Source organism: Engystomops pustulosus, chromosome 7, assembly GCF_040894005.1.
Source record: "Engystomops pustulosus chromosome 7, aEngPut4.maternal, whole genome shotgun sequence".
NCBI classification, from domain to species: domain Eukaryota; kingdom Metazoa; phylum Chordata; class Amphibia; order Anura; family Leptodactylidae; genus Engystomops; species Engystomops pustulosus.
Genome location: NC_092417.1, coordinates 8913997 through 8927566, shown reverse-complemented (window position 1 = coordinate 8927566; position 13570 = coordinate 8913997). Strand labels below are relative to the sequence as shown.

The window sequence follows — 13570 nt, the reverse complement described above, 5'->3', positions numbered from 1 at the left end:
AATCATCATCAAAAGGTAAAATAATTGTTGGTTAGCAGAAAATACAATCACTATTGCAAGACAAAATTCGACAGAGATTTCAGAGATTATAACCTTAAAGGGGTTATGCCACCATATAAATCTACTGTTAAAACATTACCATGTATAAAAAATGATATTTTCGGCTACCATCTTCATTAAAAATAATGCTGGCTTACTGTGATAATTGACTGTGAAGACCGTGGTAGCACCCCCTGTCGGCGGCTGTCTCCGTCCTGGTCGGCATCCCGGCATGGCCGAACATGCGCAGAATGACTTATTTTCAAAGATGGCGCCGCTCTTCTGCGCATGCGCCGTATCCGTTCTGAGCGGCGCCAAATACTCTGTGTGTGCGCCGTGACTGCAGCCGCTTCATGCTGCATACTCATCCGCGGCCGCATCACAGAATGAGGATCCAGTTCACTGCTCAGGAGCAAGGAGCGTTTGCTGTGTCCCTTGCTCTGTGACGCAGTTTTACTCTTCACGCCCCTCGGTTCCCAAAAGTCCATCTAACCCACATATTTCATTTGTTTTATCACTCACTAAGTAAGTAAAAGTAAAGTCTAGCACTAAACACCACTTACTGAATATATATCAGAATATATATATATATATATATATATATATTCTGAGATATATATATATATATATATATATATATATATCTCAGAATATATATATATATATATATATATATATATATATATACTGATATATATATCAGTATATATATCAGTATATATATATATCAGTATATATATATATATATATCAGTATGTATATATCAGTATATATATATATATATCAGTATATATATATATATATATATATATATCAGTATATATATATATATATATATCAGTATATATATATATATATATATCAGTATATATATATATATATCAGTGTATATATATATATCAATATATATCAGTGTATATATATATATATATATCAGTATATATATATATATATATCAGTATATATATATATATATATATATCAGTATATATATATATATATATATATATATATATATATATATCAGTATATATATATATATATATATTCTGATATATGTATATTAATAAATATATGTATTCAGATATATATATATATATATATTCAGATATATATCTGAATACATATATATATATATATATATATCTCTATCTGAATACACACACACACACACACACATATATATATATATCTATCTGAATACACACATATATACATAGATAGATAGATATATAAATAAATATATATATATATATATATATCTCTATCTGAATACAGATATATATATATATATCTGAATATATATATATATATATATATATATATATATATATAAATCTGAATATATATATGTGTGTATTCAGATATATTTATATATACGGTATATATATATATATTCAGATTTATATAGATATATATATCTATTCAGATTTACATAGATATATCTATGTATTCATATATATATATATATATATATATATATATATATATAGATAGATATATATGTATATATATATATATATGTATATATATATATATATATATGTGTGTGTGTGTATTCAGAGATATATCTATGTATATGAATACATAGATATATATCTCTATCTGAAAATATATATATATATATATATATATATATATATATATATATATATATATATATATATCTGAATACATATATCTAAGAGAGAAAGATAGATATATGAATATAGCCTGCCAGCCCCCAGTAGTGTATAGCCTGCCAGCCCCCTTGTAGTATATAGCCTTCTAGCTCCCATTAGTATATAGCCAGCCAGCCCCCAGTAGTATATAGCCTGCTAACCTCCTGGAGTGTATAGCCTGCTAACCTCCTGGAGTGTATAGCCTGCCAGCCCCCTGTAGTATATAGCCTGCCAGGCCCCTGTACTGTATAGCCTGCCAGCCCCCTGTAGTGTATAGCCTGCCAGCCACCTGTAGTATATAGCCTGCCAGCCTCCTGTAGTGTATAGCCTGCCAGCTCCCTGTAGTGTATAGCCTGCCAGCCCCCTGTAGTATATAGCCTGCCAGCCTCCTGTACTGTATAGCCTGCCAGCTCCCTGTAGTGTATAGCCTGCCAGCCTCCTGTAGTGTATAGCCTGCCAGCCCCCTGTAGTATATAGCCTGCCAGCCTCCTGTACTGTATAGCCTGCCAGCTCCCTGTAGTGTATAGCCTGCCAGCTCCCTGGAGTGTATAGCCCGCCAGCTCCCTGTAGTATATAGCCTGCCAGCCTCCTGTAGTGTATAGCCTGCCGGCCCCTGTAGTATATAGCCTGCCAGCCTCCTGTAGTGTATAGCCTGCCAGCTCCCTGTAGTGTATAGCCTGCCAGCTCCCTGGAGTGTATAGCCCGCCAGCTCCTTGTAGTATATAGCCTGCAGCCCCTGCCTCCAAAATAATGCTTTTAGGAAAAAAAGTGTACCACTCGCTGACATCTTAGTGTGTGCCAATGCCGGCGCACGTCACGATATATATTTATATATAGATTTGCGTGTATGTATATACTATATATGTGTGTGTATGTATGTATCTTGTATGTAAGTATGTATATAAATATGTATATATACACGTATATGTATAAATGTAAATATATGTATGTGTACATATATATATACATGTTAATGTTATTGTAAATATGTACATATTATTGTATAAATAATTATATAAAATAAAACTTTTTTTTGAAATATAAAGTAAATGTAATAAAGTAATAAAGTAGAACCTCTTCATAGACACCTCAACTGCTGCAGAACCTCTACACATACCTTAGCTGCCCTAGAACCTCTAAAGACACACCTCAGCTGCCACAGAACCAGTGGCGCAACTAGGAGAGACAGGGCCCCCTAGCAGGCTACTGCACGGGGCCCTCCTTCCCACTTATACATATACATATTATACATATACATATTAGTATACTCACACATTGGGAGTTACAATCACATATAAATACACTCATGTGCATATACACATACATAAGGTGCCATGTGCAACATACATACAGTGTATACAGACACCTTATACACATCACAGATACTGCATATATACATCACAGTATATGTTATACACAGATTATGCTGGACGTGTGCAGTACAATATAGATATAATGGTGCACATCCTCCATTCTTTATTGTGTCAGGTCGGATGACGGAGCCCTTTGACACTGCGGGCCCCAAAGCGGCCGCTATAGCTGCTACCGCTGTAGTTACGCCCCTGCACAGAACCTCTAAACGTACACCTTAGCTGCCACAGAACCTTTACACACACACCTCAACTGCCACAGAACCTCTACACACACACCTCAGCTGCCACAGAACCTCTGCACACACACCTCAGGTACCACAGAACCTCTACACGCACACCTCAGCTGCCACAGAACCTTTACACACACACCTCAGCTGCCACAGAACCTCTACACACACACCTCAGGTACCACAGAACCTCTACACGCACACCTCAGCTGCCACAGAACATCTACACGCACACCTCAGCTGCCACAGAACCTTTACACACACACCTCAGCTGCCACAGAACCTCTACACACACACCTCAGCTGCCACAGAACCTCTACACACACACCTCAGCTGCCACAGAACATCTACACGCACACCTCAGCTGCCACAGAACCTTTACACACACACCTCAGGTACCACAGAACCTCTACACGCACACCTCAGCTGCCACAGAACCTTTACACACACACCTCAGCTGCCACAGAACCTCTACACACACACCTCAGGTACCACAGAACCTCTACACGCACACCTCAGCTGCCACAGAACATCTACACGCACACCTCAGCTGCCACAGAATATGTGGAATGGGACTCAAGAGGTGTACAGTTGTGGGGACATAAGACAGCGGATGGGTTCGGATATATCTGCCTAGGGGTAGTGCGGATACAATAGGTGGACACTGATATTTGTAGGTTTGTAAGGGCCATGTGTCCAAACCTGCAAACGTGGTTGAGGTACCCAGGATAGATAGATACAATGGCCAAAATGTCTTTGATCCAAGGCCGATATTGCCTGTTTTCTCACCTAGAAAGATTGGAGTTTGTTATATTTATCACCATTATGCTTCAACTTGAAGAGACAAAATATAATTAAAAATTCTGAAAATATCATTGTATGTTTTATATATATTTAGTTAGCATTTTATTGCATGAAATTTGTATTTGACCAGCTATCAACCAGCAGGAATTCTGGTGTTCTTAGATCCGTTGGGACACATTTACAGAGGTTCTTGCACCAGTTTTCAGTCAGGCTTTGCATGTTCTTTTAGGTACAAACTGTTTGCACACAAAGTGTCAGCACCACAATTGCGCTCTTTTGTGGCACAGCTGCACTAGGCATCTTGCAGCACAAATTAGGGCATGTCCTATGTTAAAGTTGCACCAGAAAAAAGTTGGTGCCCTCTGTCGGGGAAGTGAAGGGAGTGACAGAATCATGAAAAACATGCAACATAAATCCTGAATCTCCTGACTTTGTGGGAATTATGTGTCTCTGAGTTGAAGTGTGCATCTCCATTCTTTGAGGGGAGAAAACCTGTATATAATACATATTTTCTCCTCTGTACATATTCTCAATAAATGTAGGTGATCATGTAGATGATGGTAATCATAACAATCAAACCCTTTGGTGGAGATTGGTTAAAAGTGTCTGTGAGCAAAGTTATTCCAATTGTCCATGGCAACCAATCAGAGCTAAGCTTTCATTTTCTTGCATCAGTTTATAAAATTAAAGCTGAGCTCTGATTGGTTGCTTTGAACTGTTTTCATAGTATCATAGTATATAAAGCTGTAAAACGATGCACATCCATAAAGTCCAACCTATAAGAATTAAACAAATGTTTTGCCCCATAACCCCTGATATTTTTTCTCTCCAGAAAGTCACCCAGGCCTCTCTTGAACATGTACATAGAGCAGGGCCGGATTAAGGTTGGTGGGGGCCCCATGGCGCAAAATCTGGTGGAGGCCCCCACTAAGTGTAGCGTACACACACGTCCTCCTGCTTCCTTTCCACTATCCCAGCAGTAACACAGCTATATACAGCCGCCTCACCCCCATACGTTCTTGTGAATGTACCCTTATACAGACATGTTTATACAATTACCCACATTTATTTACATATACCGACACACACATAAAGTTCTAAACTCATATACTTGCACCCATATATACACAAAAGTATACACTTATACACACACATTTATGCACTCATATACATTTATAAACTAATACACAGAGTATAAACAAACTCATAAAGTATATACACACATACAGCAAATACACACACATTCAGTATATACAGCATTTACACACATATGGGAAATACACACACATTCAGTATATAGAGCATATACATACATTCCATATACACAGTATATACAAAAACCACATCATTCACATATATATAAATGTACACACATATATGCTTATATAAATATATGCGTGTATATACACAGTAGATGCATATATACACAGTATATACACAGTAGATGCATATATACACAGTATATACATATATATACAGTAGATACATAAATACACAGTATATACATATATACACATATACACAGTATATACATATATATATATACAGTATATACATATATACACATATACACTGTATATACATATATATATACACAAAAAAACACATATGTATATACTTACCTGTTAGGGTGACCGTGTGACCTGTTTGGGTGGGTGGGGGGTCTTGCCGGTGCTTGTTTGCCAGGGGGGAAGGGGGTGGGTAGTCGCCCGGTTGCTTGTTTAGCTGGGAAGGGGAGGGGGGGTTGGCGGTGAATGTTCGTGCGGGGAGTGGGGGGGAGGTTGAGCGGGGGGAGGGGAGCCGGAGGCGGTGTTGAGCCGGGAGCGTGCGGAGCGGGGAGCTGGGAGCCGGAGGCGGTGTTGAGCCGGGAGTGAGCAGAGCGGGGGGCGGGATTTGTGGGGTTGCTTTTTTAGGCGGGCCTGGAAGCAGTCACCTGTGCAGGGGGGGCGGAGTGGTGCCGAAGGGCAGGTGGCTCGCCATGCAGTAGGATGAGTGGCCGGGCAGTTTATGCAGGGGCTGGAGGGCCGGGGAGGTGCAATTTGGTGGGGGCCCCTAGGGGGGACGAGATGGCGGGGACCCCGGGGCTCGAGCCCCGCCTATAATCCGGCCCTGACATAGAATCCGCCATAACAACCTCCTGCGGCAGAGAGTTCCATAATCTCACTGCTCTTACATTAAAGAATCCTTGTCTATGGCTACTGTTTTGCTCTCAGACATTTTTTATGAATAAGGCACATTGTGCACTATTCACGTTTAATTTAAAAAAAAAATTTAAATAAACATTCCTGAACTATATCGATATTAGCAATACAATTATACTATTTATTTAAAAATGTCAATTTGATTTATTATTGTTCCAGGTATTAAAACTTGTCTACAAAAATGCCTTCCTGTATAATTAAAGGCTGTCAGCATACATGGAAACAAAAAAATGCAAATGTCATTATGCATGCGTTTCCTAAAGAGAAGACCGCTATTAGACTTTGGCTTTCTCAAGCACCAGAGCATTTTCATAATCTAGAAGAACTAGCTGACAGAATACATGCCAACAAAGCAAATGATGTATATCGCATGTGTTCTAAGCATTTTGCAGATGACCAATATTTTCATGAGAATACCAAACGTCGGCTGCGCCCAAATGCGGTGCCATCAATTTTCCCAATAAAAAAGTCACCTGAGTTAGATGATGATGCTTTCAATAAAAGACCTTTAAAACGCAAGCGCTCATCTAAAAGTTATTCAGAAAAAGGCATGGTAGATATTGGTATAAACACCGATGTGTTTCTCCATAAAATATGCCGTGCTGTTGGGACAGATCCTTCGTATGGAAAAAAGGATGCATCTACACAGACAATGCCCCAGAAAGGCATTTCAAAGGCTTGTATGTGTGATTTACAAAAATCGGATGCATTATTACCAGAAAAAGTCACCACAAGCTTTTCAAATCTTCCACCTATATCCGAAGATACAGATTCTTGGAGCAGCATTGATGAGAGCAGAGAGGAGGTAGATGATACATTATATTTAGAAGACTCTGACCTAGAAGACGAAGATTCCCAGGAATCTTCATCCGATGATGACGATTTGATGGAGGAAGGAAAGTTTGAAGAAATCATCTATGATTCACCTGACCTGGCAAATGAACCAAAATTTATAATCTTTAAAAGCAGTTTGCACAAACTGTTGTCACTGATTCCTTGCCAGTTTACAAAATCCTGCCATTCTAGCCTTACACATGTGCATTTTAAAAAAATAGGTTCAATGCTTATTATTGATGCTCGCTGCACAAGTGGACATGTATCAACATTGTGGCATAGCCAGCCGAGTTCCAACCGGTTTCCTATTGGCAATGTTGCCCTGGCTAGCGCTGTTATTTTAAGTGGGTCAAGTTTTTTAAAAGTAAGCAATTTTTTTAATATTCTAAATATCAGTATGATATCTCATTCAACATATTATAGATATCAAAGACGATTTCTATTCCCTACCATACACCATCATTGGCTAACAGAAAAATCTAAAGTAATAGAAAGCTTGAGAAATACACCTATCTGCCTAGTGGGTGATGGCCAGGCAGACAGTCCAGGCTTTTGCGCAAAATACTGCACTTATACCCTGATAGAGGCAAAATCCAACAAAATTGTGGGTTTTAATGTGCAACAAATAATTCCACCAATTACATCTGTTTGCCTTGAAAAAATTGCCTTCCAAAAAACTTTAGAGGACTTACTATCTGAAAATGTGAATGTGAGGATTGTGGCTACCGATCGTCACATGGGAATAAGAAAATTAATAAGAGAAGAGTACAGTCATATTTTGCACCAGTTTGACATCTGGCACGTTGCTAAATCTGTTGGCCAAAAAATTTTATGTGCCTCAAAATTAAAAAACTGTCACGAACTGGCAAATTGGGTTGCACCGGTCAAGAATCATCTATGGTGGTGTGCGAAGCATTGCAATAAGGATCCTAATATGCTTGTTGCCCAGTGGCAGTCTGCAAAATACCATGTGGTTAATGTTCACGAGTGGCCTAATAATGCATTATACCCAAAATGTCACCATGATCAACTTCCTGAGGATACCAAATGGTTAAAAATAAATTCTCTCCCCCATGAAAGATTGAAAAGTGTTATCGATAATCCAACCCTCCTGCGTGATATTCGTCATCTAACATTTTTCTGCCACACAGGAAATTTAGAAATCTTTCACAGTACAACATTAAAATACAGGCCTAAAAGAATTCATTATAATCATGATTCAATGGTTGCCCGAACTGAGCTCTCCGCATTAGATCACAACTATAATGTAGGACGAAGGCAGGCCACAGCAAGGGGCTTTGATGGAGAAGAAAAAGAGAAATATAGAGTGGAGTACTCCAAGGCCAGGCGATCATGGGTTGTGAAAAAATTATACGAGCCAAAATCGAATGAATTTTTAAAACCTATCCTCAATGATGTCCTAGGTGCTGTGGCAGGAGAGAAACTATTTCACTGGGAATCAGCAAGGGGAATTCTTCCTGTAAATATTGCTCCAGTGGAGAAGCCATGCAAAGAGGAGCTTATTCAAAAATTTAAATCACGGTTTTAAATTGTTTTATTGTATGCAATGATAGTTTTTAATATATTTATTGTTGTATGATAATTATAGTGTAAATTATATATTTTATGTGTTGTAATAGATTTATATGTTTTTAGAAGTCATCGTTAGGAGATGGCATGGGGTGTTCATCTTATAATACTGGATGGGGTGTTTATCTGCGTAGATGAAAAAAAAACAGGCAATCTGTTTAGCCTCAGGAAACCTAACTGGTTGAGGTCTTTAGTAACAACCTATTGGGGCCTATTTTTTTGGAATGGTGGGTAGGCAGGTAGTGGGACCTGCCATTCCCTCCCCACTCCAGTAAGGGGTAGGATAAGTGTGTGTACCTTATAAGACTTTTTCACATGTAAGTTTAATTTAACATTTTCGGTTTGCTCTTTATTTATAGTGGTTAATAATACAATACGATACAAATGTTTATCTTTTATACACAGTGTTCAGGCAAATTGTTACAAACAGATAGGGCTACAGGTTCAGTAACATACACGTTACATTGGGATGGCAAGACTACATTTAATTTGCTTCTTGCTTAGGTTCTTAGTTACATACATACAATATTGACATATATGATCGTAAGGCAATACTTGTTGTAACTTACATCTGTCTGTTGCTCCTGCGCATCCTGCGCATCTGTTGACAGCGCATCAAGCTGGCTGTCAACCATGAGCTCATAGATAAAGTGCATCACTCCCATACAGGGCGATACGTTACCGTGGTGGTGGGGAGGCATGGAAGATTTGGGATAGGGCGGGGGGGGGGGGGGGGGGTGCAGAGGTGATAGTTCTGGGCTTTCTGGTACAAGAACTTACATTCCAGAGTCAGAATCAGGTGCCGTGTGCAGCCAGGTTATGGTGCCCTAGTGCACTTGAGGTTTAACACTTCAATGATGCCTGGGGTTTGGGTGGACGTAAGGCCTGTGCTGGCGCTTTTGTTGTGGCATCGGTGTTCACAGTCACTTTTGGTCATTGGTGCTCCCATTCAGATAATGTTTCTGGTGGTATTGGTTCCAGTTGGTTGCGAGGTTTGGTGGAGGGGGCATTGCGCTTGTTTAGTCCATTTTAATTGATGGTACGTGTGGGGACTGTAGGTGGTGTGAGTCCATTGATAGGCGTAAATTATTATGCGACATGACCAACTTGGCGCTCCTTAGAGGGCAGTCATTGTGCGGCCAGTTTGTGGCCCCTGGTCATCTTCTCTACCCCATTTTTGCTGGTTACGGGGCAGAGGGGATGGAGCCCGAGGCTCAGCAGCCACCATACATGCCCTGTGGTACTTGGCCCTTTAAACCAGCACTGCAGCTATCTCTGCTGATCGTGTTCTCCTTACTTGTCACTGGATGATATGCTGTGTGCCAGCTGAACCTAACCACTCCGCTTGAGTGGCGGGCTGCCCACTTGTTAATGGTGCAGGAGGTTTGTCAGGTTAAGGAGTGCCGCTGGTTGGTGGCGTTGCTCCATCCAGAGGGAGCAGGGTCCACTGTCACTCCAGTCTGCTGCAGAGTTGAGAGAAGACTGCTATGATGCTTGTAAAATGTGCATATACACTGACATATACATATGTTCTCAAGGAATGGAAGTGGTTCTTTTGCCTCTTGTCATTGTTTATGTCAACAGAGTTGAGAAGGCTATAAGATACTCACTAAGATGCTCACTATGGGAGAAGAAAGGGGCACAAAAATTGGAACATTTTTTCCTTTACAAAATATATTGCAAAGTTTACTATTATCACCTGCACTTGGGTTGTAATTATGTGCAGACACAATTTTTATGTTCTACATTTAGGTTTTGTCTTGTTATATACCAGTGTACTAAATGTTTTTTCAATTGTTTACTATTATTTAAAATATATAGCGGTCGACCTTTAAAACAATGTTGCCTGTGACATATTCCTAATTATTGAGGACTATTGTGTCAGCTTTGCTAAACTTATACACTATCTACAGATTTTTAGAGGTCAACTATTTTCTCTCATTCCGTTTACAAGGAAATCTACCATCAAAATTAATCATGATATACCAGGAACACTTACTCATAGATCCAGGCACTGTGACTGTGGTAATCATCTTATATTTGTTATCTGTGGTCTCCTACCTTCTAATATCAACTTTTATAATTATGAGCTATAAGTGTCCCTGCGGGAGTTACCAGAGAACCTCTGTGCTGTAGCTTTACAGGCTGTTACACTGTGAATGAGCACTTCCCTCCTCCTACTGTGTGATATTACATCAGGCAAAGGAAGGGGGAAGTGCTGAGGGATTATATTATAGTGTGACAGCCTGTGGAGCTACAGCATGGAGGAGCTCTGTAAAAATCCCCATCTATCGTTGGCATAAATATAAAAGTTCATTTTAGATGGAAGATTACCACAGTCCCTGTGCCTGGATCTATGAGTAAGTGCACTTTATTTTATCATGATGGATTTTGATGGTAGATTTCCTTTGAATGGACAGAGCATAGGAGTGGACAACCACCTGTGGTGTAATGTACCCTCTTTGTGATTGCCAGTCAAACCAAAACTATTCTTACTAAATGTTTGAATATTTATGTGACATGTATCCGATCACAACCCGGTAATAAAGTTTTATTATTAAACAATATTGCACACTTTGTTATCACAATTGTTACCCTTCACTAACAATTACAGCTAAAATATGGTCTAGAATATTTTTAAATATAAATTTGCATATTATTACACTATAGGTTAAAATATATATTGGAAACACCACAAGAGTATAAAATAGAAGAGACTATAAAATAAATAAACAGAAACTTATGTAGAATCTTAACACATTTTATTTAAAAATTTTAACATAAAAGTGTCATGCAAAAACATATCAAACCAGCCTCAGAAGTTTAGGTCCATATCAAATAAATCTGGATTAACATCAAAGTAATATTGGAAACCTGTGTATTGTCCATTTGGATCTGGGTAAAACAGCGATATGAGGCCAGACGCAATGCTCTGTGTGGAAGAATAAAAGTTAAAATATTAACAGCGATATATCTGCCCCGCGGTCATAATCATCTGAGTCAGAATCTTCTCCACAGAAATAGCAAATTGTGGCAGTAAAAATAATATTACATCATGCAGTAAACAAGGGATACACAATCCTTTTCTTCGCCTCCTCAGAAAGTTCAAACCATAGGACTGACCCTGTCGCCGGTGACCCGCTTCACCCCTTGTTGCAGATGCCACCATATACCCCAGACCAAACTGTAGTTGGCAATGCCAAACAATGACCCCCGTTTTCCTGCAAACCAAGCCAAACTGTGGATCATACCAACACCCCTCCTAACCGGACTGTGGCTAACACCACAAAAAAGCCTCTTCCCGGACCAGTACCCACTGCACATACACCGTACACTCAATACACACTGCACATACACCGTACATTCAATACACACTGCACATACACCGTACACTTAGTGCACAGTGTATGTGCAGAGTGTGCTGAGTGCACGGTGTATGTGCAGTGGTTACCCAGTGTACGGTGTATGTGCAGTGGTTACCCAGTGCACGGTGTATGTGCAGTGGTTACCCAGTGCACGGTGTATGTGCAGTGGTTACCCAGTGTACGGTGTATGTGCAGTGGTTACCCAGTGTACGGTGTATGTGCAGTGGTTACCCAGTGCACGGTGTATGTGCAGTGGTTACCCAGTGCACGGTGTATGTGCAGTTGTTACCCAGCGTACGGTGTATGGGCAGTGGTTACCCAGTGTACGGTGTATGGGCAGTGGTTACCCAGTGCACGGTGTATGGGCAGTGTGCGGTGTATGGGCAGTGGTTACCCAGTGTACGGTGTATGGGCAGTGTGCATTGAGTGTGCGGTGTATGGGCAGTGTGCATTGAGTGTGCGGTGTATGTGCAGTGTGTACTCACTGCAGTGTGTACACACTGCACATACACTGTACACTCAGTACACACTACACACACACTATACACTCAGTACACACTGAACACACACTTAGCATACATTGCACATACACTATACACGCAGTACACACTGCACATACACTGTACACTCAGTACACACTACACACACACTATACACTCAGTACACACTGAACACACACTTAGCATACATTGCACATACACTATACACGCAGTACACACTGCACATACACCGTACACTCAGTACACACTGCACATACACCGTACACTCAGTACACACTGCACATACACCGTACACTCAGTACACACTGCACATACACCGTACACTCAGTACACACTGCACATACACCGTACACTCAGTACACACTGCACACACACCATACACTCAGTACACACTGCACAAACACCATACACTCAGTACACACTGAACACACTCTATACACTCAGTACACACTGAACACACACTTAGCATACACTGCACATACACTATACACTCAGCACACACTGCGCTTACACTCAGTACACACTGCGCTTACACTCAGTACACACTGCGCTTACACTCAGTACACACTGCGCTTACACTCAGTACACACTGCGCTTACACTCAGTACACACTGCGCTTACACTCAGTACACACTGCGCTTACACTCAGTACACACTGCGCTTACACTCAGTACACACTGCGCTTACACTCAGTACACACTGCGCTTACACTCAGTACACACTGCGCTTACACTCAGTACACACTGCGCTTACACTCAGTACACACTGCGCTTACACTCAGTACACACTGCGCTTACACTCAGTACACACTGCGCTTACACTCAGTACACACTGCGCTTACACTCAGTACACACTGCGCTTACACTCAGTACACACTGCGCTTACACTCAGTACACACTGCGCTTACACTCAGTACACACTGCGCTTACACTCAGTACACACTGCGCTTACACTCAGTACACACTGCGCTTACACT

At 40.3% G+C, this 13570-nt stretch overlaps 1 protein-coding gene across 2 annotated transcripts in view; it reads right to left on the bottom strand.

The window, feature by feature from the left end:
• The window catches only part of LOC140069209 (NACHT, LRR and PYD domains-containing protein 6-like), a 225304-nt gene that overhangs the window by 172078 nt on the left and 39656 nt on the right, over positions 1 to 13570 (bottom strand). The window contains exon 8 of one of the 2 annotated variants that reach the window (XR_011848734.1): positions 9475 to 11661. The exons of the other annotated variant lie outside the window; for it this stretch is intronic. The gene's annotated coding sequence lies outside the window, so the exon portion shown is untranslated. Of the gene's footprint in view, positions 1 to 9474; positions 11662 to 13570 lie in introns of those variants that run through there. 2 annotated transcript variants of the gene reach the window in all.